The following is a 26211-nucleotide window of genomic DNA, read 5'->3' as shown; positions in this document are numbered from 1 at the left end:
CTATAGCAAATTATCAAGAACTAGTAGCATGGGTGTCACATACTTAAAATCTGGCTAGCCCTCACTTTTTGATACCTGCAGGCAAAAGTTGGACAAGATATCCAATAAAACACTAACAAGGCCATTGTCAGCACCTACTTCACAAGCTGCATTGTCTTCATGTAAAATTAGAGCCAAAACATGAGATATGAGGGACAACATACTATCATCCTTTACATGATCCAAAGTAAAATGCTTGAATTGCTCTACAAGAAATAATATAACCTTAGCCTGGAGCAATTTCATGCAAGTGGAAAATATCTCATCAATAGAAGGGGCGCTGAATCATCAGGAGGTGGTCCAACAGCTTGAGTTTGACATATTACTGCCTTTGAATCCTGAATAAATGCAACTTGCCATAGAATCTCTCGATGTATCATTTCAATGTCAAGAAGCATGTCCTTGCTATCATTCCCAAACTCTGCCATTAATGCTACCAACCATCTATTCTCCCTAGTGGCATCAGCGAGAAAGACAAAAAACAAGCACCAAAATACTTTGTGGTTCAGTCCATTTTCTACAGCTAATAAATTAGTTCCCACAATAGGACCCAACACATTTAATGTAGTTTTGAGGTGCCCTCTCAGATCAGCGCAAAATACCCGTGCAAGTTTAAAATAACTCCTTTGGACCCAAATGACTGCAAATGACGAGAGATAAATTTTGATGAATTTGACTTTGATGGAAGACTGACAAGACAGAGTCTAACATTGGCTCCAATGGGGATGGCAGCTACCGCTTCTTGGAGGTGCCAAGAATCGCAGAGCTTTGGAAGAGCAGACAATGCCTCCGTCCATTAGGCAATGGAGTCATTATTTCAACAGACAACACAAGACTTCCGACTCATTTATGGGCGGAAACGTGACTGAAATGATTGAAAAACTTGCTCAGCAAACTTCACACTACAACTGTAAATGAAACTCAGAACGAAACGCTGCCTTTTGGCTGCTTATTTATTTACAAAATCTACCCTACTTTGCTGCAAAAACAATAGATCAGGTAATTCTGAAATGCCAGATTAACCATTCAAGTAAACCTGAACATGATGCCTCTTGAGAGTGCTTCAACCAGATCATAGATGCAATTGCTGGCAGCCCTTCATGCACGTAATGAGCCTGGTCACATAAAAGACAGCCTGATCTATCAATCAAACTGAAAAACATTTCCATGTATGTTTCCATTGGATAACGAAAGCCAGACTCTGTTGGCTGCCCCAACTCTGCAATACATACCTCCAGCTGCACACTGTCAATGCAAACATCTGTAGGCAATTTTATGATTTCTTGTTGCGAAGGAGGAAGGATTTCCAAGAACTTTTTAGGGTCTTGGAAATCATATGACTGGATCTGCTCATCTAAACACTGAATCTCCTTCTCAACTCTTTCAACCACTAACTCACAGACACCACTTTTAGCTTCAAGAGGAAACTTCGAAGATTTCAAACATTGAAGCAAGGCACTGAAAAAATCTTCATTAATTTCAAAATCCGCTAACCAATTTCTAACATCTTTTACAGCTTCACACAGTGCAGGGTTTGCCACATACCCTACCATTGCATAAATGGATCAGCGGGCACTGGACTGTCTGGATCGAGTTGGAGTGGCCAGGTGAATGTTTCAGCCTGCATATGTGTCTGACTGCTGTCCACCATCAGCATCAGATCTGCAACTTGATTTCATGTACTGGAGCAAGACAATCTACAAGTCGAATGTCACATCAACAGCAAACCATCTTCCCCAGTGTTATCACAAAATCAGTACTAAGGGCTGCAGCCAAGCAAGATTTCATGTAACTCTTTCAACCAAACTTTAGACTAAGGATTAGCCTCCTTAGTCAGAGAGGGCTCTCTCACAAAATTTTGATAAAAATCATTCACAACAACAGATGGCTAACTCTTCACACATTCATGAAAACAAAGCTGGTTGGACACATATCAAATTGGTCTTCATTGGGCTATGGAGTCTCACACATTTAGTAAACAAAATCACAGTCATTTCATGGAAGTCAAGGCTCTTTGCATCAGATGTTCAAACATATTTCACATAAACCACAGCTTGCCAAACATACAGGAAGTCAGAGCATTAAAAATGAATTCTGAGTGATTATGCTATAACAAGGCTGTAAAAGAACATTAAGAGAATAAACCACCATCATATTTGAACAATATAATCCATTGAGAATCTTGAGAAGAAACAACCACTGCTTTACTATTACTGTAATAAGTCTTTACATTGGCCCAAATAAACTCTGTTTTTGTATAAAATCTCCAACCCTGAATACATAGATGATCTAGCCATATATAGGAATATGCTTCTAACTACCTGGAGCTTCCTCCTCCAGCAGGAGGGGAGCTCGATTCTACCTATGATGACACCTACTAACCTTTAACTAACTAATAATTACAGCTGACTATTCATTGACAGCGCTGGAATCCTAAAACAATTAAAACTCTACTTCTACATCATGCTGGAAATAGCATTTATTACAATCAAACTGGTGCTCCTGCGAGGAAAATGAGAGAACAGGTTCATCCTCTGACAAATGGCTTCTTTAAGTTTGGCTGTGACAGGTGTCTGTAGTTGCTTGCTGGCCTTTAATATAACATGTTCTCCAACACCCTGAAATATAGGAAACTGTTCCTGATTGTCGGTCTTTGGTTTGCCTCAACATATTCGAATCCAAAGAAACGTGCCTTTTATCTTTGATTACTCAAAATAGCATAGGCTGCCACGTCTTCGATGTGCTGGCCATTTTTCCATGTGCGAAGACAACACCTTTCAATCGATTGGCTGATTTGTCAATCATAATAGGTTAACTGAACTGTAACATGCAGCTACAGCAGTTTCGTAGCGCGCTACGAAACTGCTGTGTAATTGCATCATACACATTCTCATCATTTCTCTGCATTCTTGCTACTTTCTCCCATATTTCTCTCACAATGCGGTTTCTTGTAATTATTTTGTTCTTCTCTCACAGCTTGGTTATTCTTGTAGAAATCCAAATCTTTTCCAGCACCTTCACAAAAACTATCCTTCTGAACAGATGGTTTTTTCAATTGAACTTCTATATTACCATATTCAGAAGTGTCCTCCTGAGAAAGTCTCTTTCTCTTCAAAGGACTAACCCGTTGATTATTGATGCTTGTTTGCATTCCATCCCTAGGATCAGAAGGCTTTATTGCCTCCTTCTGCAATAGACGAGCTTTCCTATTTTCCTCATAAGATACCCTCAGAACCTGTTCCAATGTAAGGTTTAGATCCTTGGCAATCTTGACACACTCCTTGAATGGCATACGCTTTTGGAGATCATCATTTGCAACACGTTTGAGTAACTCTGTGCGTTGCTCAACACTCATAACCCGAACAGATGTCCATGAACGCTGTACAAAAATCTCAGGTACAGTATATCCAGGAAAAGCACGTGATGCAACAGCTGGCTCTGCAGCACAGAAACAATATTCAAGAGTTTTCCAGTAGGCATCCACTGCCTCCCTGCTAGAGAAGACAAAATCATGCCGCACCCTTGATTGTAGGTCAAAGACATTGACTGTCAATGAAGGAATTGCACGAGGTGCAGGCTCTTCAATGTAAGGTTTGAGCTCCATAGCATATGTCAGAACAGCTTGTGGGACTGTGTTAACATCCTCTATTCCACTTCATCTGACCATCACAAGGCGGAGTAACTTTAAGCGCCTTATTACATCAATGAGCCAAGAGAGACAACCAGTTGCATGCATCTCCATAAGACTGTTAAATTCCTCATCTGGGAGGTCACGTAGGCAAACTCGATGCTTACAACTTTCAACCAAATCTGCAATTTTCTTCACAGACCCAATGACTTGCAGAAACAATTCCAATGGCATCGCTTTAATGACAGTATCCAAAGAAAACAATTTACATGTGCTGTTAGGATTCTTTATGTCGTAACCATATTTTCCTGAGTACAGAGCAGCATTCCAATCTAGTAAGCTGCTCACATAACCCCACAAGAATTGATGCAGCAGTTTCACACGAACCATCTTTGCCGGGATAAAACCATTGGCACGCATTGATTCTGCTCTAACTGTTTGACAATCTGAAGGTTCTGCATTGGATGTTCTCTTTTAGGCCGCAATCCTTTGAAAAGGGAGCTTCCTTCATTGTTAAGACTCCGTTGACATCAACAACTAAAGGAGATAAGGCCCAGTCATGATAAGCAACAGGGCGCAAAAATCTTAAGAAGCCTGTCACTCGTGAACAAGGAGGAGAGAATGGGAATGGCCTGACAAACAGATATTTAACTAATAGCTCCACCGCTTCACCTGCCAAAATTCTAGAAAACATATGTGAACAAATCCATCTTTTGGCAAGCCGCCCTGTTGGCCCATAAACTGGATACAAACCCTGTAATCCATTCTTTCGTATAGCTGAGTAATTATTTCAAATGTAAAGCCAGAAAGGTCATTCCACAAGTCATCAATTGCGCCCTCCGTCCCCAATATAACAGGCATTCAATCATGAAGCCACGCCAATGCCTTAGAGGAACGTGTAGTCAAAATAGTAAATGAAAAGAATACTCCTCCTTCAGAATCTTGCCATGTGTCATAAGGAGCTGCAAAGACAAGGGGTTTTTTATCCTGAAAATGTATATAGAATGGCACAACAGCTGTGAGCGCAAAGTAAAACTACCACTGGAATGTTCCCCTTCAAAGCATATGCAGACAACGGCAACCTTGACCTCCATTCGACTTCATAATGATTTATATTACCGCTATCCCCTTTTCACACACATATATATATTTATTAATGCATCACTCAGGCGCAACCTTTTCTTGGAATTTGAAATATCTTCCATTCCATGCCCCTGTCTCAATCTGCTAGTCCGAGATTCATTTGATTTGGATCAGATAAGGACATAAAGGAACAAGGCAATACCAATCGCATAAAGACTGCCAAGGTCATATAATCCTCTTCCTTCAATGGAGTACAGGCCCACATATAACAGCTTGACAAACCTCGTTTCCTGCAGTGTTTCCATCAATTCACCTTAAATATTTGTCATTTCCCAATTTCGTAGCGCAGCCAGTGCAAGGTCAGTGTTTTCGCTACGAAATCACTAAAACAGATGGCGCTGCGAAACTGCTAACGGATTTATGCGCTGCGAAAACACCCTGTCTTTAAGCTAGGCAAAAAAAAAATTGGCAACAGACTTTTCAGTGATAACACCCAGTATGGTCGCCACTATGTTAACGCTCGAAACTGCCTCAGGCTGAGGAAGGCAAAACTCGAGGCCACATCAAACCACGCTCAGCCTCGTAGCTAGCCCTACGAGGACAGGAGAGGGCTCTCTCCGGGTCTATCTCGGCAGACAAGTTTTCAAAGGGGCTGAGATGACCGATAAAGAATATTGATTTTAGGCTAGTAAAGAGATATGAAAAGGGGTTTTAATGAATGATTGGGTTTTCTGGGCTACATGGGGCAAAGAACAGCTTGAACAGGGAAATGTAATCAAAAACACAGATTATCTCCTGAGGCAAGGTAGGCAAGAACTTTAACAATTAAATTGAGATAAATGGAATGGCAAGACTGCTGAGAAGTCGACAAGAGCATAGAAGATGGATCCTTGTCAAACAGAAGAAAACATTAAATATGAACACTTCCTCAAGACAGAGCAAATAAATTGAATGCTGCCTTCTCACTTAAAAGTATTCAATAGAAATGATTATGAAATGAAACAGTAAACATAACAAGGAACGTATGAGACAGAGAAGCAACATATGTCAAATGTCATACCACAAGAATCTCAGGAGTCAGAGCTGTATTTTTTTTTTATTGAATCCCTGTCAAAACTGTACAATGAAACTCTATTTTTCTCCACGCACCGCTCTCAGAACTCTCTCCCCCCAAAGTACAAAGTATTGCTTAACTACCAATTACATGCTCAAGTTGTTACTAGCTTCTAGGAACAAAAAACTAACTTCTAGGAATTAAAACTAATTAAAATTCCAAAAAATAAACCAAATCTGGATCAGATTGCAAAATGTCTCGAGTTGTGAAGGTTGCTGGTCAAAACTCTTTTGAAATAGGCATCTTCAAAGCTACCATTTGTCATAGACTTCCACCTGCTTTTGAATGCAAGGACGGTGGCTTTAATTCTGGAAATAATCCCCAACTGTCTGTCTAAATATTTGGAATTTTATTGCCGACCGTGTACTATCTCCCTGAAGATCTGCAATTTGATTTTCGGTTGCTGAATTTGTGCCTGGGAGTTGGATCTAAATCATGTAGCATTGCCCCAATTGCTCCAGCATGTCCTTCATGTCGTAAGAATATTGCCTTAATCAGGCCTTTGGACCAAAACTGCATGGCAACTACCAAAAGCCTCATAGCTACCTTATTACCATGCAGAAAACTGCCTGTAAACAAAACATGATCAACTCCTGTTGCACGAGCATGAAACATGGCAATTGAGCCAATGTTATTTGTAATCATTAGCAATGATGCTTTTGCTAGATGCTCTGGTGTTTGCATTGCAGCATCCCTTTTCCTTGGTTCGACAAGCTTCCCGAATGAGCTGGCCACTGTGGTTGCTGCTAGACCCATCTCTGTATAATCACCACCATAAATATCCCCAACTAGCATATCAATCTGTGTTGAGTCTCCTCGTGTAGCAAGATTAAGGGCTTCCTCAAAGCTGTTACATCCTGTCAATGCTGATACAAGCCCCAAAAACGTGCTTCCACCAAGGCTTATTCCACCAACACGCTCAAACTGATCAGGAGAATCAACTCTTAAAATGTCAACACCTGATCCAATGTTTACCACAAGATATGGGTACAAACTCTGGCTTCCATCTAATACTACAGCATTGACATCTTTTTCAAGAAGAGGACTCTTTGAAACAGTCGTAGTGCTCATATTCTTTGTACCATTACATCCTCCAATGGTATCCTCCTTACAATTACTGTTGAAAAAACTCTCATCATCACCATGTTGCTTACCCTTCTCCCTTGGACAGAAATCATTGTCGTCTTCATCACTACAGTTCTCAGATGACTTCCAAGGCCGCTGTATGCGTCCTGCTCTATATGAACCTATAGGATACTCAAAGCTTTCATGTTGAGCAATCTTGACCAAAAAATCAATCCCCCGCACCAAGCTCTTCAATTCATCATTGTGCTTTAGCCGCAAGCCAGCAATTTCAGAAAACCTGGCAAGAAATTTGCAAGCTCCGCCACCAGTTGCTCCAATGGCTCTATCCTGATCAACAAGATAGTGTTCCCGCGTGAGTCTCAAAAAATTCCTCCATTCTCCAAGTCTCAAAACATTTGAAATGAAACATTCCACGACCTGGCAGAAGAATAAGAGCATGATTAGATAGCCATATTTTGCGGACGTTCCTTACTGGATAGCTAGCAAAATGTGTTCCTTCATTCGTCCGTTCTTCTGTAAGCGCATAAAAAGAAGCTTTAATACTATTAAAATCAATACATCCTGGCGAGGTTTTTCCATATCTTCCATCCTGCATATTAGAATCTGTATATTCTGAATTTTGCAACGGCTCCAGTAATTTGCTCGAATCAGGGTTCATTTCGAAAGAGCAATCAGATTGTGTCTCAATTCTGGTACGAGGTTGGGTACGGCAAGCACCGATCTCCTTATGGGATTTTTCTCCTTTCCCTAAAGGTGGCTCTGTAAACATATCTTTAGATGATTTACCAAATGCACTGGCCCTGCCTCTGCTTTTGTCCATTTTGGTAGTGTCATTTTCACAGAGTTTCTCAGATTTGGTATCATTCCTAGTCTGGCCAAAATTCACACCTGGAGAAATCAATTCTCTAGCTGGCTCAAAGTAGACAACTTTGCAGAGTGTGCCACCTATATCCATGCCAAACCGTGCTGAAGGAGATGCTCTTGGGCCACGTTTCGTGAGCCAGCTATAGCTACCGCCTCCAACGTTCGTCCAACATAACTAATTTGCATTCAACAGATGATTATAATTTTTAAGGAAACCCGTGATCTGGTTTATAAAATACCTATTTGTAATTCATGCAGCCCTTTGACACTTCAACCCATTTGTTTTCTATGAATTCGAGATGGAGCCACAATTTGGCATGATTAAATACCATCTCCTCTTGTCTGCAAGTATATTATATACTGTTGATTGTTGAGGACCTTCGTAACCACACCCACCACTATTTAGCATGAAATTAGACACAAAGACACAAAAATTTCAGCTCTGTCACTGTATGGGTAGCGCTCCTACCCAACGAGTAGCACGCCTTATATGGGTAGCGCGCCCACTCTATGGGTAGCGCGCCCACTCTCAATCATTGTCCACTGTTATGAAAACACGGCTTCGTCCCTATTTTTTTTGTTCTTCGATAGTTATATACCCATCAGGGACATTCAACATGTGCTCTGTACGATTTTGCTGAAGGAGATTACAAGTTCTTAGGATTCTCAGCATCACCATCTTTTTCTTGGACAGTTCAGAATTTAGAATCAACTTTTTGCTTCAACTGTAGCAAATTATCAAGAACTAGTAGCATGGGTGTCACATACTTAAAATCTGGCTAGCCCTCACTTTTTGATACCTGCAGGCAAAAGCTGAACAAGATATCCAATAAAACACTAACAAGGCCATTGTCAGCACCTACTTCACAAGCTGCATTGTCTTCATGTAAAATTAGAGCCAAAACATGAGATATGAGGGACAACATACTATCATCCTTTACATGATCCAAAGTACAATGCTTGAATTTCTCTACAAGAAATAATATAACCTTAGCCTGGAGCAATTTCATGCAAGTGGAAAATATCTCATCAATAGAAGGGGCGCTGAATCATCAGGAGGTGGTCCAACAGCTTGAGTTTGACATATTACTGCCTTTGAATCCTGAATGAATGCAACTTGCCATAGAATCTCTCAATGTATCATTTCAATGTCAAGAAGCATGTCCTTGCTATCATTCCCAAACTCTGCCATTAATGCTACCAACCATCTATTCTCCCTAGTGGCATCAGCGAGAAAGACAAAAAACAAGCACCAAAATACTTTGTGGTTCAGTCCATTTTCTACAGCTAATAAATTAGTTCCCACAACAGGACCCAACACATTTAATGTAGTTTTGAGGTGCCCTCTCAGATCAGCGCAAAATACCTGTGCAAGTTTAAAATAACTCCTTTTGATCCAAATGACTGCAAATGATGAGAGATAAATTTTGATGAATTTGACTTTGATGGAAGACTGACAAGACGGAGTCTAACAGGATGGCCTTCATGGATAAACTTGCCAAGGTCGCAAGTTGTGCCTCCTTTTCTTGTAGTTGCTCTCTAAGCCTCTTGTTTTCTAACTGAATCTTCTCCTTCATGACTAATTCTTTTAGCCTCAAGTTAGCCAATTCCTTACCCATTTGTTGCACTTTTTCCTCCATGAGGTCGATTTTGCAATTTGCATCCATATGTGAGCTTTGCCTCTTTCCCTTTCTAGCTCAAAGAAGAGTGGTATTGAAGATTTGGTGGGTATAATTCTCCCACCCTCAACAAATTTGTAGTATGATCCAAGGTCCAGTTGTGAATCAGGTTCCTCGAGGTCTTGGAGGTCTTCTTCTTCCCCTTTTGATGTGGATGCCCCTTCTTGTAGCATTCCCTGTTGCTCTTGTAGCAGTCCATGTTGCTCCTGTAGCAATTATTTTTCTTCTTGTAGCAACCATTTTTTTGTGTGTAGCTCCTCTATTTTTTCCTGTATCATGGTAGTTTGTGCTTTGAGCCTTTTAGATGTGACTGATCTAGTGGTGGACCTCCCTATGGGTGAAATTTTCCCTCTTGTAGCACTTTGTTAGCTTCCTGTAGCACTGTTGGTACTCCTATAGCATTGTTGGTACTCCTCTTGAAATTTTGTTATGGTCCTGTAGCATCTTGTTTTGATCTTGTAGCGCACAACCTCAATCCTGTAGAAACTAATATTTGCATGCCAAGAGGTGGTGGATCCACCTTTTATCATTATTATTATTAGTAGTAGTAGTAGTAGTAGTATTGCACTTTAAACATTGCATGCAAAATAGACTCAGAGTGCTTTGAGTTAACTGAGTTGGCCCTCACTTACCCCTTCACACTCCTTGTCCTCCATCATGACTAAATGATAACAACCTAGTTTCTCAAGTCCTTTTCACTTTTTTCATTTTTCTCTCCCACACATGTGGGTGTCTTGGTGAAACAATGAAGTTAACTGCTAGATAAGGCCGAGGTTGCTTTGCTACTAATTTTGTCTATTAAAAAAAAAAACATTTTCCTTCATATACTTGCAATGTTTTTCAAGCTAAAATATTTTCGAAGGGTGAGGTTAGAGAGTTGCATACTTGTGCCTTACCATGAGATTTTTTTGTGTAGGATGTTGTTGTAGTTGTGGAGGTTTCCTTTGATGATCCTGAAGTTGCACCTGATAATCTATTGGAGGTCCTCTAGGTTTTCTTACTGTTATTATTTTGTTTCCCATGAGATTCTCTTGATTTGATTGTTGTAGTTTATAATATGTCATTTCTAATCAAAATGAAGGTTTTTGTGCATGTCTTCTACAATTTATTGAGAATGATATGTATTATTTTATGTTCTCTTGTTGACTGATGCTTTATGATGTAGGTTTTTCCTTCATGCATATGCTCTTTCAATTATATGATGCTATTTGTTGAGTGATCAAGAATCCCATAAAAGCTAATATGGCGTCATGTGGCTACTGGAGGATCAAAATTGCAATCATTAAGTTCTCATGGTGACTGAATTATAAATTTGATGCTCTAGATATGGTCTGACAGGGGATGTGCATACTATTATAGGATTGTGTTTCTTCTTGTAGCAGTCACATAGACCCTTCTAGGATCATAATTTGTTTTAGGTTCTACCTTTAAAAATACTAATAATTCATGAGTAATCTGTTGACAAGGATCAGAGGCCTTTTCTGTGGTAGAAGAGATGGGAGAAGGGGTGAAAAGTGGAGTTTTTTATGCACAGAGGTGGAAACGAGAGTGGAGAAGAGGTCAAGTGGTGTGGAAAATGAATGATGAGGTTATGGTAGCCCCCTCCTCTTGTTCTTAGATGAAAAACATATGATCTGAACCATTTTTCTATGTTGATCACAGTCATGTAGCAATTCAAGTCACTCCTGTTACAATTCTAGAACACTCTTATATAAAAATTGTTTTATCCATATCTATCAAATGGTAGATTTGATTGACCTGAATTTTTTTGAGCATGTTTCCACCATCCTTATGCATCTCCCCATGAAAAATCTTGGCCAACAAATGCATGAATCTCGAGAAAAAATAAAAATGGTTGTAGGTGATGGAGGCCAATTTCTCGAAACATGTGCACTAAAATTTGTTGAAATTCCTTGAGCATGTTACCATCATCCTTATACATCTCCCCATGAAACAACTCAACAAAATGATGCATGGTTTTTTAGATATGGTAAATACAATTTATGCCCTTTGTATTTTGCTAGTCCTATAGTAAAACAAAACCTTCCTATGGAATTTTAGGATAATGAGGAAAATGAATGGAAAAGGCTTGGAAATGATGGTTGGATATTGGAAATGGATGAGGGTGATGGATTGACATGGCCTTGGTCTTGTTGGAGCATCTATGAAAAGGAGGAGAAATCCTAAGTTTGATTTCCTTTCACTAGATTTTTGACCAACTTTTTCTTATGGTGCTTACTTGTTATTATTGCTTGTAGAGGTTGGAGAGCACTTTCATTCATCAGAGAGAGATACATGGAGCAAGGAATTTTTTTTTTCATTTTTTCATTTTTTTCATTTCTTTTCTTAGGCCTACTAGCTACCTCAATGAGGTTTTCAACTAGTAGGTATGCTTAAGCGCCTCAAAGGAAGTTTTCACCTAGGATTTTTTTTGTTTTCTCTTTTTTTCCAACCCATTGACCACCTCATGGAGGTTTTTAATTAAATGAGCCAATATCAGGCTCCTTAAAGGAGCTTTTCACCTGAGATTTTATTTTTCTTCTTTTATTTTATTTTCCTCTTTTTCCTTTTTTTCTTTTATTCCTCTATCCTACTCTCCTTGGAAAAAAAAAAAAAATCTTTCAATTATAGGAATACTTCCAATGGATCCATGTTAATAAAAAGATGATATATAAAGTCATGTGTGGGCGCCAAAGATATGCTTTGATATGTACCTGAATATTATAGACCAACTACTTTGACTTTTATGATATCAAGCACTGTTGAAGAAGAGAGTGATGCTCCATCTTATTGATTTTCTGGAACCAAGCCTCAATGTAGCTTTGATGCCCTTAGTTTGCTTGCTCATCTAGATCATTCTTCATGTATTATTTTTCTGTGTCATTCGAATATTCTACTATATGTTTATTAACCCCTTGAACACATAAAGGATTTGGTGATAAGCATTGTAGAAATTATTCAATCTTAGACCTTAATGGTTTCTCTCCATCAAATGTGGTCCGTGATTCTTTAGTATCCTCTGAATCTTATTCTTTTGGATGTTGTTCTTCAATAAGATCAAGATAATTTCTTCTTTGCAATACTCTTTACGATCCAAGATTAATGTCATTTTGATAAAGAGGATTTGTTTGGATATCTTGTATCTCAACATTATAAGTGGGTTGAGTTACTTTATTGCATGGGTTTGGAAATGGTTGTGTATTTAGTTGAGTGGGAGTGGGTATTTGAAATGTTTGTGATTAAGGATGTGGTTGTGGTGGAGGTGGATGGCATGAATAGAATTGAGTTTGGTATGGAGGATATGGATGATATTTAGGGAAATATGGATCACCCCATTGAGGAGGTTGGTGTTGATATGTATAAAATGGAGGAATGACATATTGAGGAGGATAAGACCATGAATATGGATCACCTCATTTGGAAGGATAAGACCATGGAGACCAAGGTGGGGTGCTAGGTGGATACCAAGGTTGAAAGTGTGCATTATAGCTTGTATTGAAAGCGGAGAGGTAGTTCATATCTTTTTGACATGAGTTGTCAAAGTAGGGTTGCTTCCTGCATCCTTCTAACTTCTCTGCACATATTATTCTACTTGCATATGATCAAGTGGGGAGGTTTGTGGTATAGAAGAATATAATTTCTTCTTTTTTTATAAAAAAAAAACTTGAATAAGAATGCTAATAAAATGAGAGATGCCTAATGCAATTTTTTGTTTTTGCAGAAAATATGAATGCAGAAAAGAAGGAAGGAATCATTCAAAGAACAAGAGAGTTCTTTCTTTGACACCTTCCCCTACAATGGTGCCAAAAAGTGATGAGCTTTAGTATTGCAACAAGAACTTTGCAACTCCTAAGGCTATTAACTTAAATGATCAAATAAGGGTTTGTAAAAACTTAAAGGGGTCAGCATTGTATGTGCAACAGACACCTTCCTCTTCATAGTCTGACTCCCATTGATGCAAGTGAAAGAAGGAAATGAAACAAATTCAAATGAATAAAGATCTAGGTAAGTCGCCAATCCTAAGTTGCAAAAAATTAAATAACAATAAGAAAATCTATTCTACTTGGAAAATAAATGGCGGGAAGGAGATCTATTCTAATTGCAAAAAATGTAAATCATAATGGAAACTAAGAAAATATAATCTATCTTGTTTGAAATTAAATGACACTTAAAGGAGATCTATTCTATTTTTCAGGAAAGGAAATTCCTAGAGTACCCTTGCAAAAAGGAAATCACACTTTGCATAAAATAAATTGTGCAAAAGGAATTTAGACTAGTTGCAAAAATCAACATTCAAGAAGCAAGCAATACAAGAGATAAATGGTGGCCTAACCAAGCCTCGGCTCAACCAAAGTGGCCTTAGCGCCTTAATAGGCTATAAATATACTTCTACCATGAATTTGGAGTGAATCTAAGCAAGGAAAATCTTGAAAACAAATTGCTACAGGTTTGCTACAAGAGTGATAAGATTGCTACGGGAGTGAGATAGTTTGTCGAATGCTCAAGAAAATCAAATGTAAATGAGATGGCAAATTTTTTTTTAATAAGTAGGATGTCCTAGGATCCCACTCCAAGTGGAATCACTCAAAAGTACCCTTGTTAACATGTGCTAAAAAGTAACAGAAAATTACTACTCTAAAAACCAGAAATTCAAGAATTAGTGAGCTAGTTAACCTACAAAATGCCTAACCTAATCAAGTGAAAATTCTATGGGGTAAATTTTCTTATTAACTTGAATGTTTTTAGGACTTAATACGAGTGTAATAAACTCAAATGAAACTCATTAACACATTCTAAAAAATAGCAGATAATTATTATTATTTTGCTACAAGACACTTTCATAAATTTTAGATTTGTGAACTAGTAAACCAATCCAAGTAGCTCAATCTTGAATATAACTTTTCAAAGTTTTTATAAGGATGGATAATTCTTTCGACTCTATAAATAACATGAAAAACAACTCACTTCAATCATTTAACCAATATGAACTACAATAAAAGAAGCACGAATAGTAAATGCAGAAATAAGAGATGCAAGTGAAAAAAACATTCAAAGGAAATAAAGAAATTGTACAAGAGGGATCTGAGGCTCCTGGGATGGCCAAGCCCAAGGATGCTCAGGGTCGTATGAAGGAAACCAAGCTTCATTGTTTGAATCAATCCAAGTACATCCATGCTAGAAATGAAAGAGGAGTTGTTAAATAACAAATTTTCTCCACAAGAAGACTAAGATATACCTATCCCTAGAGGAAAATTCATATTGGTACTTATACAAATTGATGGGGAAGAATCCTCCTTGAAAGAAGGGAGTTTTCCCCTACAAAATCCATTAAAAAGTGGATCTAGTTCCCAACACTAGGAATCTTCATTAAATGACAGGGAACACATTCCTAGATTTTCTCAATCACTGGAGCTCTAGAATTTGTACACTAATTTCATAATATATTGTTCATTTATTATCCAATATTGGTCCATCTTGTAGTCGGGAGAAAGTCCCTATGTTATCTCATTCATAATTTACTCGATATTCTCTCAATATTCTGCAAAAAGAAATAATATTAGGCACATAATATGCAATTATCTCTAAACCTTCCTAAGAACATATTAAAGCTGAGAAAAACATTATTAAGTGTAGAAGGATAGGTTTAATATAGCCTTCATGTGTCTAAGAAAGGTTATATGGGCCTTAATTTGTGTTTAATTTGGAGGCCTATCAAATACATCATCGGATATCTGACGGTAAAAGAATGTAGGTCGGATATTCAACGACGAGGGGGATTATAGAAAATTGGCAAGTTATCAATGAGATAGGATAATTGTCGAATATTCAACTGGAAAATAGATGTCGTCAGATATTCGATGGTAGTCAATATTTAAAAACAAAAAAAATCATTTAACTTCTGATACTTTTTTTTTTTTAGCCATTCTCTGAAATTCTGTTGTCGAAATTTTTGCCCAAATTTAGTAGTGTCCCCCACTCTAAAAAGGTTGTACCTCTCAACAACACCATCTCAGCAAACTTCATCGCCAAAACAAACTATCAAAAACTTCCACCAACTCCAACGTTAATCGTCCCTATTACATGAGTTATGTGCCTTCATCATACGAACCTCTATCAAGGCTTAATACTCTATATGGGTAAGACTCGTCAATCTCATGTTCATCAGCTACATATCGTTGCAATCATCCACATTGCTCTAACTCACAAAAGGTTGTTCCTTCCACTTAGTTTCAATGCATCGTTTCAACTACTACTTCTACCATACTCCAACTCAACTCCAACATATTTCAGCGCAATGCATGCCCCCATGACTTGAACTAGTTGGGCAGCTAATCCAACCATTGCATCCAACCCATGAGAATGCACCTCCTCATGCCCTAGTTAGTTGTTTTTCCAACACTTTTTCACACTTCCAACTTCGATCAAGAACTCTTCCCATCTCTATGCATTAATCCTTCAATCAACGGTTAGTGTGCCATATCCAAGTTCATATTGAAACTCCATCTCATCTGTGATATGTTATCCATCAACGTTGTTAAATGGTAAAGTCTCTCACAGTCTTGTCCATTTGCTACCCATGGTCATAGACCAACAGCCTCCATGTCCATCAAAATGACTAAGTCTCATCAACTCAACCCATGTGTAAGTGCTCCCACCAAGTGATCCAAAATGGATCTAGTAATAGAATTCTAAGTCTATGAATTTTCCTCACAGAGGAAAAACGAAAGTCAAAGGATGCTCTTGGGAATAGTCTCATTGCATAGATCTTTTCAATCTGAATCCACTGCAATTTGAATGGGCGAAAATGAACTCCGGATGAAGGAGCTATCGCAAAAAGAAGTTTTCCCATTATCCTTAGAAAAAGGAGACAAATCCTTATTAAAAGGGGTGTAAGGCTTTATATGCAAATATCGCATCACAATGTTAAAGGGTGGAGCAACAGTCCTTAAGGATCCCCGGTTAGCGATCTTCGACATATTGCATTAGAGGAAGGCGTCATGCGATATCGGAACCCCGGGCTGTTTACATGTGTGATTAGCGATTGCGATATCAGCGATCGGCAATCGGGTTGCACAAATACCAAGGGGGTCGTTACATGTGGCATACGCCAATGTGATTGGCCGATAGCGATAGCGCCGATAGAGCGGTCGGTGATCGGCGATCGGCGAATCCTCGATACAAGGGTCATTGTGACTTACGACATGCGATTGCGATATTTGATCGGCGAACGGCACAAAGGAGCCATGCTAATGAAACGTGCGATTGCGACATGCGATAAATGTTGGACCTGATAAGGTTATGGATGCGATTTCATAATATTTGAAATCCAGATTTGTGGATTTTCTTTGTATTTTCCGGGTATTTGGTTTTTTGGCCTATGCGATTGCAATATTGTGATAAAGGTACGAACCCGAAGGGTTTATAAACACGGCTACATATTATTTGAAGTCCGGGTTAAAGGCTCATGATTTGTTTTCATGATTTTTCCTATGTATTTCCATTACGAACAGGAATGCATTATTTCGTGGATTTCGTCCTGGAAAGTGCCTGCTGGTTCATTTCCATTTGGAAATAGCCATCACACCTATGCCACGCTATAAGAGGGCATTTCTGTAACAATGATGTGTTATGTAATATGCATAGCCATAGAGCCAGCAAGCCAGATGGCCAGTTACAGAGCCATAGAGCTAGAGAGCTAGAGGGTCAGTCGAAGAAACGCAGAGGCAGAGGAATGATTACACACAGAGAAACAGACAGGAAGTCACAGAGTGTTAGAAAATTATATATTACGGAGCAATGGAAGACATAAAATATTGCAGAAATATAAACACAGAAAACGCACAAAACAAGACACAGATATACGTGGTTCACCCAGTTTGGGCTACATCCACCCCGAACAGCCAGTCCTTCCTTTCTATTATCCAGCAAAATGAAGAGACACAACCTACAGCAAATCCGCTCTAATATCCTTTGTTTTCTCTCACAGTCTCACCTCTCTGTTTCTCGCTCACAGAATACACATCTATATCTCAGCCTCAAATACAATGCCCTCATACAAAGAGAGGGGGTTGCCTTCTAGGGCAAAAAATCCTAAACTAAACATAAGTTCTACCGTCAGATCATCTACCTAATGAACGGCCCAGATTGACTAGAAATTACTATACTTTTACAAGGCAATTTTACATTTGTTTTTAGCTTCGGGGGCAGCCCCCGCCGGGGGACTGCTGGCCCCCGGACCCCCCAGCCGGGGGGATCGGCCCCCCCGGACCCCCGCGGGGGGACAAGTCCCCCCCGCACCCCCCCGCGTGGAGGGGTGTACAAACTTCCTGGGGTATACATACGGCTGAAACAAAGACCTCTGAACAATCATGCTCCACACACAACAATCTCCCACTTGGAGAATGATTGTAGAAACTCCACCGCTGCTTCATTTGTTGGAAAATGACTCCTCTTTGGACCTGGCTATTTCTCATCTTCATCGTCATCCCTGAAGACCAATTGAAACTGAGCATATTCTTAGTTTCTCCCTGGTTACAACTTTTGTTAGCATATCTGCAGGATTCTGGCTAGTGTGTATCTTTTCCAACTTCAACTCTCCATCTTCCAACACTGATCGTATGAAATGGTACTTGAGCTGTATGTGTTTAGTCCTAGAATGAAATGTTGAGTTCTTTGCAAGATGAATGGCACTTTGGCTATCACTGTATAACGTGCCCATATCATTCTCCTTACCCAATTCACCCATAAACCTTTGTAACCAAATCATTTCTTTACTAGCCTTTGTAGCAGCAACATACTCTGCTTCTGTTGTTGAAAGTGAAACAACACTTTGGATTTTTGAAACCCAACTGACAGTTGTTCCTCCAACAATAAATACATATCCTGTAGTGCTCCTCCTATTATCTCTGTCACCTGCCATATCAGCATCAACATATCCCTGTAGAGAAATGTTTGAACCACCAAAACATAATGCTTGATTTGTGGTACCTCTAAAATATTTGAGAATCCATTTCACTGCCATCCAATGTTCCTTTCCTGGATTGTTCATGTACCTGCTTACAACTCCAACTGTATGTGCAATATCAGGCCTTGTGCAGACCATTGCATACATTAAGCTTCCAACTGTTGATGCATATGGAACTTTTGATCCGGATTTAAACAGGAACGCAACAGATTACAGAGATAACCATATACACAAAGATGCAGTGGAAATAATATTTCATTTCATTAATGGAAAATACTGAAATATGCTTACAACCAGAAATGGAAATAAACCAGCTAGGGCGATGGTAGCTTATCTCTGAGAAGAGATGTGGTGGCTACATGCCTCTGAACTGTGTTACAATGAGGCTCGAAGGCCTATTTATTGTTGAGAAACAATGGAAAACCCTTAACATTCCAAAACCTAACCCTAGGAGATGAAACGCCAAACTGTGGGCCCCGTTTGGGTAAATTGGTACATCAACTTCCCGAGGTCGTAACTTTGGCATACGATCTCTGTTTGACGCGTACAATAGCTCGTTAGAAAGATCTATCCGAGCACTACCACTTTGGGAAGGGAAACATCGGTCCATGCACCCATGTTGCCCCCAGATTTCCCAAAAAATGTCGTTTAGGGCCTCAAAACGGCTCCAGAAGTTCAGGACCCGAAAAACTGCTAAAAATAGTAAGTTGTGCTACAATTAAGGAAACTGAAAATGCTGAGAGAAACAATGGTGGGGGTCCAGGTGGACTTGGCAGGTGGCCACCAATATCCACCTGGATCATTCCTCCCCCCTTAGGAAGCAATGGTCCCCATTGCGTTGAGTTCCTCCATGAGATGAGGAAACTTTTGCTGAACTTGTTCCTTGGTGAGCCACTTGCCCTGCTGAAGGAGTTGGCCTGCTTTGACAACTCGATACAGTTGGATATTCTGTTGGTGAGTGTTCTTGATCTTTGTGTCCCTGATCTGATCAGTTGCAGCTTGTTCCATGCAATCTAGATTTAATTCTGTGGGTGTGAGTTGTTCTGCAATGTCGGATGTGTCTAGCAATGGTGGAAAGTATGGCCGAAGGCGGTCCACATTGAACACTGGGTGCAGGCCAAGGAATGGGGGAATGCTGAGCTCAAATGCATTGTCTCCCATAGCTTTAGTAATGGTGTACAGACCATATCGGAGTGGTCTTAGTTTCCGATAGGCTCCAGTAAGGCCTTCATTTTGCAAATGCAACAAGACTTTGTCGCCCACCTGAAACTTGTGTGGCACCCGATGTTGATCATGTTGCTGCTTGTACTTGGCATTTGATTTCTCTAGAATGTCATGGACCTTCTGGGGAATATGTTGGATGCGCTCAATGAAGCTGGTGGCCTTATCTGTTTCGAACTGGACATGAGCTGAATTTATGTGATTAGCTGCAAGTGGCATGGCCACATCAATGGGGCATAGTGGTTGGAATCCCAAACCCACCTGAAAAGGGCTATGGCCAGTGGAGCTGTGAAGAGCTCGGTTGTAGCTGTGTTGAACATAGGGGAGGCTCTCGTCCCATGTGCATGGATGCTTTGTGTTATACATGCGCAGAATGTGCACAATCATCCTATTGACAACCTCTGTCTGGCCATCAGTTTGAGGATGGAAGGCTGTGGACTTCGTGAGTTTGGTGTCCAGCATTGACCAGAGACTGGACCAAAATGTGCTGAGAAACCGACTGTCTCGATCTGAGATGATAGACTGTGGGATCCCAAAGTGCACCCACACTCGTTCAAAGAAGAGTTTAGCAGTGGCTTCTGCTGAGATATTCTTCTTGCAGGCCGCCATAATGGCCATCTTTGAGAACCTGTCGACGACCACAAAAACACAGTCATTTCCATGCTTAGTGGAAGGAAGGCCTAACATGTAATCCATGGAGATGGATTCCCAAGGTCGACTAGGGGTAGGCAACGGGGTATAGAGGCCGTTCTTCTTGATGGTCGGTTTGGCAATGGCACAGGCAGTACATGATCTGATGTACTTCCCAACATCCTGTCGAAGATTCGGCCAATAGAAATAATTTTGCAATACTGCCACTGTTTTCTCGACCCCGAAATGCCCAACAGCCTGACTGTAGTGTGCTTCCCAAATCATCTTGGCACGCTTGCTTGAAGGAACACAAAGGTGACCCAAGTGGCATAACAGGGTATCCTGGAGGTGAAAATCTGGAACATGCCGACCCTCCAAGAGTGTCTGGTATGTGTGGCCGAATTCTGGGTCGCTTTTGTAGAGAAGTGGCCAATCAGAGGTCTCGTGCCCACAAGAGTTGAGCACGGTGGTTAACGCCATGATCGGTGGTCGACTGAGGCAATCTGCTACATTCTTGGTGCTGCCCTTCTTATGCTTGATATTCAAGTGGAACTGTTGCAGGTATGTCGACTACTTCTGATGACGATCATTCTGCAATTTCCCTTGGGTCTGTATGAACTGCAAGGGTCAATGGTCTGTGTGGATTACCGTTTCCTTCCCCAAAATGTAATGCTTCCATTGTCGGCAGGCCTGTACAATGGAATAAATCTCTTTATCATAAGTGGGGTACTTCCGGACTGTGTCTGAAAGTGTTTCACTGCGATATGCCACTAGATGTCCATGTGGAGTAAGGACTGCCCCAATAGCATAGTCAGAGGCATCTGTCTCGACCTCAAATGGTTGTTGTAAATCTGGTAACGCGAGCACTGGTGCCGTGCAGAGGCGATCCTTCAACTCCATGAACGCCTTCTATTGAGATTCAGACCAAAAGAATTTTGCTTTCGCCCCTCCCTTGGTGACATGACTCAAGGGCCAAGTAATATGAGAAAACCCCAACACGAACCTACAGTAGAAGTTGGCAAGACCCAAAAAGCTGCGAAGCTCTGTTAGAGTGGTTGGAGATGGCCAATCCCGAATGACTTGGATCTTGGCTGGATCGACATGCACCCCCTGTTCATCAATGAACATGGGTCATGCCAAAAGTGCATTTCTCCAAATTGGCACATAGCTTGTGTTTTTGCAGTGTTTGGAGAACCTGTCGGATGTGGTGGAGGTGCTCTTCCCAACTCTGGCTGAAGATCAGAATGTCATCCAAGTATACTACTACAAAAGAGTTGGTGAATGGCCGCAAGATGTCATCCATTAGCCTCGTGAAGGTTGCAGGAGCATTCGTCAATCCGAAAGGCATAACCAACCATTCGAAAAGGCCCTCCTTGGATTTGAAGGTAGTCTTCCACACATCAGAGGGTTCGATTGGTACCTGGTGATATTCTGACTTCAGATCGATATTGCTGAAATATTTCGCCCCCTTTAGTTGGTCCAGGAGGTCATCAATCCGCGGGGGGTACCTATTACGGACAGTGATCTTGTTCAGCGCCCGATAGTCAATACAGAGTCTCCACGTCCCATCCTTCTTCTCTACCAACACGATCGGGCTCCCACAAGGCGATGAACTCGGACGGATGTGACCTTTCTGCAGGAGCTCCTGAATCTGCCTCTTGATTTCATTGTTCTCCAGAACGGAGCGCCGATAAATTGGTCCATTGGGTAGCGGCGCACCTGGGGTCAGATCGATGGAGTGCTTGACCTGACAGTGCAGAGGGACCCCTGCAGGGGAGGTGAAGATGTCTTCGTACTCCTCCACAACCTTGTCCATCTGTAGTTGTCGTGCAGAGGGACCCCGTCTAGAGGCCGCGGCCACCGTCTTCTTCTTTCCTTGAGGGCGTATCATCAGGAAAACAAATTTCCTAGTTTTGGAAATGATCTTACTGCATTGTTTTGCAGTAATCAAAGAGATGGCGGTAGGTGGTGCTACCTCTGGTATCCTGTACAACTTATTTCCCAATGTAATAATAACAGCACGGGGCCTTGATTCATACACAGCATGTCGCTTCCACAAGTATGGTTGTCCTAATAACACATCACAAACTTCAAGGGGAGCAATGTCACACAATACCTCATCCGTGAAGGGCTTGATGTTGTATGGAAGGCGACACTGCTGGCTCACGCGAAGATCTCGTCCTTGGTGAAGCCACCCAATGGTGTATGGTTGTGGATGTGTTGTGGTTAGTAAGCCCAACCGCTTCACGACCTCTGTCGAAATGAGGTTCTTTTGACTCCCGCTATCAACAATGAACTGTATCGGGGAGCCCTTTACCCACATCTGGGAGTGGAAGAGACGCTCCTCCTCCTCTGGATCTTCGGGTTCATTTTTCTGGATCTTGGCGGTAGCAACAGTGGCGTTGGGATCTGCATCAATGATCTGCTTCCCTTTGTCATTCCCCTTATCGGGTTCTGACTCAGAGTCGGAACATGCATCTGATTCTGAAACCTTTAGCTCAGCCACCAGTGACTGCTTGGCCCGACACTCACTTGTGTTGTGGGTGGAGCTCTTATGGAACTCACACCATTTTCACGTGTCCTTTTTCGGCTTCACGGTGTTGTTCTTTACTTGCAGCTTCAGGGAGTTGTCTTGGGCTGTCCCGCCTTGGCTTTGTCCTTTGTTCTGTGGTTTAGGTGCACCTTTCCCCTGCTTTGGATTCGCAGATCCAAAGTCTCGCTTCTTTTGTTTAAACTTCTGCTCGACCTTGACGGCATATCGGTATGCTGCGCCGAACGAGGAAATGTTTAGGAATTGTATTTCTTCCTGGATGTACTTGTGCAGGCAGCCACGATATTTGAGTATCAAATGTTGCTCTGAATCCTTGATACCCAACTTTGTGCGAAGGGTATGGAAAAGATTGGTGAACTCCGGCACGTCTTGGTCCATTCCCTGCCGCAGCGTGGTCCACTTTATGTATTCATCCTCATAGCTTCCGACAGGGTAGTACTGCTCCTTGATGGCATCCCGGAATGAATTCTAGGTGGGTGCCGCTGAAAATAGTGAGCCAGTACTTTCATCCTTCTGCTCGCAGTAGGTTTCCCACCAGTCCTTGACGTGGGGGGCTGCTTTGAGAAGAGCGAAAACAATCTTTTCTCGACTCGAAAATTCATGAACAGAAAAATAACCCTCTAGCAGATTTAACCACTTATCTACAGCATCTGCGTCTATCTAACCCTCGAATATGGGGATTTCAAAACTAACTTGTACCTTAAAGGGCGTGGCGTTTCCAGAGTAGCTGCTGGAAGCTGATGCGTCGCTTCTGGGTAGCCGCTGAAGGATCTGGGCAAAGTTGTCCATCATTGCATTCCGTTGTCGCTCGAGGGCTTCTTCGAGCAAGATTTTGATGGGATCTCCTGCCCCCTCGTCTTTCTTCTCATCCGCCATGGGAGGCCGTCGGGATTTCTGAGGCTGGTCTTGCAAAGGTTCGACCAGTTCAAGCCCTAACTCCTTATATCTCGACCTTGTTGGGGACATGCAAAGAAAAACAGAGAAAAAGCAGACTGCTCTGATACCACTGATCCGGATTTAAACAGGAACGCAACAGATTACAGAGATAACCATATACACAAAGATGCAGCGGAAATAATACTTCATTTCATTAATGGAAAATACTGAAATATGCTTACAACAGAAATGGAAATAAACCAGCTAGGGCAATGGTAGCTTATCTCTGAGAAGAGATGTGGTGGCTACATGCCTCTGAACTATGTTACAATGAGGCTCGAAGGCCTATTTATTGTTTAGAAACAATGGAAAACCCTTAACATTCCAAAACCTAACCCTAGGAGATGAAACGCCAAACTGTGGGCCCCGTTTGGGTAAATTGGTACATCAACTTCCCGAGGTCGTAACTTTGGCATACGATCTCCGTTTGACGCGTACAATAGCTCGTTAGAAAGATCTATCCGAGCACTACCACTTTGGGAAGGGCAACATCGGTCTATGGACCCATGTTGCCCCCAGATTTCCCAAAAAAACGTCGTTTAGGGCCTCAAAACGGCTCCAGAAGTTCAGGACCCGAAAAACTGCTAAAAATAGTAAGTTGTGCTACAATTAAGGAAACTGAAAATGCTGAGAGAAACAATGGTGGGGTTCCAGGTGGACTTCGCAGGTGGCCACCAATATCCACCTGGATCAACTTTAGACATATAATCCATGTCTTCTTGGATCTTTGGGCACATTTCCTTGCTAAGTTTGAAATGGCTAGCAAAAGGTGTACTAACTGGTTTTGCATTTTGCATATTAAATCTTTTCAACACCTTTTGTATGTACTCATTCTGAGACAATGTTAATTTGTGATTTTTCCTGTCTCTAGTTATTCTCATACCAGGGATTTGTTTTGCAGCTCCCAAATCCTTCATTGCAAATGAATTTGCAATTTTTCTTTTGAGTACATTTATTTCCTGCATGTTAGATCCTGCGACAAGCATGTCATCCACATACGATAACAATATAATATAGCTGCCATCATTTTGCTTTTTCAGATAAACACAATCATCAGAGTGACATCTAGTATAACCTTGTTCAGACATAAACTTGTCAAATTTTAGATACCACTGCCTTGGAGCCTGTTTTAAGCCATATAAGCTCTTCTTCAACCTGCACACTAGTTTCTCCTCCCCTTTCACCTCATATCCTTGTGGATGCTGCATACATATCTCTTCCTCCAAATCCCCATGGAGAAAGGTCGTCTTTACATCTAACTGCTCAAGATGCAAATCTTCAGCTGCTACAAGACTTAAAATAGTTTTGATTGAAGTCATTTTAACAACAGGAGAAAATATTTCATCAAATCAATACCTTTGTTCTGTGCAAACCCCTTCACCACAAGTCTAGCTTTGTACCTCTGTTTTCCTCCATCTTCTTCCTTCAGCCTATAAACCCATTTATTCTTCAATGTAGTTTTTCCTGCAGGCAACCTGACTAAATCCCAAGTCTGGTTATGCATTAAGGAGTCCATCTCTTCTTCCATGGCTACCTCCCACTTCTTCCTGCTTTCAACCTGCATTGCTTCTTCATAATATTCGGGTTCACCAGAATTAGTCAATAATAAATAATATAATGAAGGAGAGTATCGTTCAGGGGGTCTACTTATCCTGGTAGATCTTCTAACACCACTTTCAGGTGTTTGGGGTGCCTGTTGCTGTTGTGGTGGTTGTTGTTGTTGATTATTATTATTTTCAGGCACCTTTACCTTTTCAGTGATGTCATCAAGAACTGTGTATTCCTTGTTTTCATTTTTTTTCTTCTTTTCCTGCAACTGATTCTTATACAAGACCTTTTCATTGAATATTACATCTCTGCTCCTAATGATTTTGTGATTTTCATAATCATATAAGCAATAACCAAAATCATTAACACCATATCCAATAAAGGTACATTTCTTTGACTTCGCCTCAAGCTTTGTTCTATTTTCTTTATCAATATGGGCAAAGGCCTCACAACCAAAAGGCTTTAAAATAGAGTAGTTTACCTTTTTACCTGTCCATGCTGAATCCTCTGGAACACCACCATCCAAGGAACTTGAAGGCCCTCTGTTTATTAGATAAACAACAGTATCTACAACATCTGCCCAAAACTGTAAAGGCAATCCTGCATGCAATCTCATGCATCTTGCACGCTGCATGATTGTTCTGTTCATCCTTTCTGACACACCATTTTCTTGTGGTGTTCTTGGAACTGTCTTCTCTCTGCGAATTCCATGCTCTGAACAGTACCTATCCAACTCTTTGCTGCAATATTCACCTCCATTGTCTAATCTAAGACACTTCAATTTCTTTCCTGACTCAATCTCAACCAAAGCTTTCCATTTCTTGAAAGTATCAAATACATCAGATTTATTCTTAATACAATAAATCC

The 26211-nt window shown here is 40.8% G+C and overlaps 1 pseudogene; it reads right to left on the bottom strand.

Annotated features, from left to right (window-relative positions):
• Window positions 1–6230: 6230 nt before the first annotated feature.
• On the bottom strand, window positions 6231–7905 carry LOC149201704 (uncharacterized; annotated as a pseudogene).
• Between the last annotated feature and the right edge of the window lie 18306 nt (window positions 7906–26211).

The sequence above is a fragment of the Pinus tabuliformis genome, chromosome 2_1 (genome assembly GCF_031772625.1).
Source record: "Pinus tabuliformis cultivar Carrire ecotype Pingquan chromosome 2_1, CPIR1, whole genome shotgun sequence".
Lineage (NCBI taxonomy): Eukaryota > Viridiplantae > Streptophyta > Pinopsida > Pinales > Pinaceae > Pinus > Pinus tabuliformis.
The sequence above is the reverse complement of the archived record's forward strand: the minus strand, read 5'-3'. Positions and strand labels throughout refer to the sequence as shown.